Source organism: Ursus americanus, chromosome 4 (genome assembly GCF_024610735.1).
Source record: "Ursus americanus isolate L20-20 chromosome 4, mUrsAme1.1.p, whole genome shotgun sequence".
NCBI classification, from domain to species: domain Eukaryota; kingdom Metazoa; phylum Chordata; class Mammalia; order Carnivora; family Ursidae; genus Ursus; species Ursus americanus.
In genome coordinates this window covers 24415664-24416304 of record NC_142130.1, presented here as the reverse complement: position 1 = coordinate 24416304, position 641 = coordinate 24415664, and positions in this window count along the sequence as shown.

Sequence of the window (641 nt, the reverse complement as noted above, 5' to 3'; positions counted from 1 at the left end):
TAAGAATACAGGTTTGAACCTACTGGAATACTAAGACGATAATATATAAAAGATAGTGTTAAAGAAAATGTTACCTGTAGTCCTTTTGTCTTTTGTAACCGTTTTTATTTTCCATCGCCCCTCAATCTTCTTGTCCACATTCAATGCACATTTCTATGAGGTTGCAATCACATTGCAAATACCATTCACAATCTGTGTTTTTGTTTAATATTATAAGCACTTGCCATATTGCTCCAATCTTTATTTTATGATTACAGAAATGCCATTGTGGTGATTCACAATACATATCTTGCTTTTACCTATAGTTGCAATTTTATGTCTCCAGCTGCTTAGTGTTATGGATAATTTTGTAAAGAACGTTTTAGGGTATTTAGCTTTGTGCTTTTGTTGATTTCTTTAGAATCAAATTCAAGAAAGGGGATGACTGGGCCAAAGGGTATGGACCCCCTTACGAGGAGCAGCATTCCCTCTCGTACAAAGCCAAGTGTGTCAGACAGGGCTCTTCTCCTCACACTGATCTGACTGGCTTGGCGTTCTCAGCCAGTAAATAGCATGTCACCTGGCAACTAAGCAGAAGAGCTGAGGTTTACCAGGCCCAGAGAGAGATCTGTTACTGCAGACGTTCTCTACTTTTGAGGGCA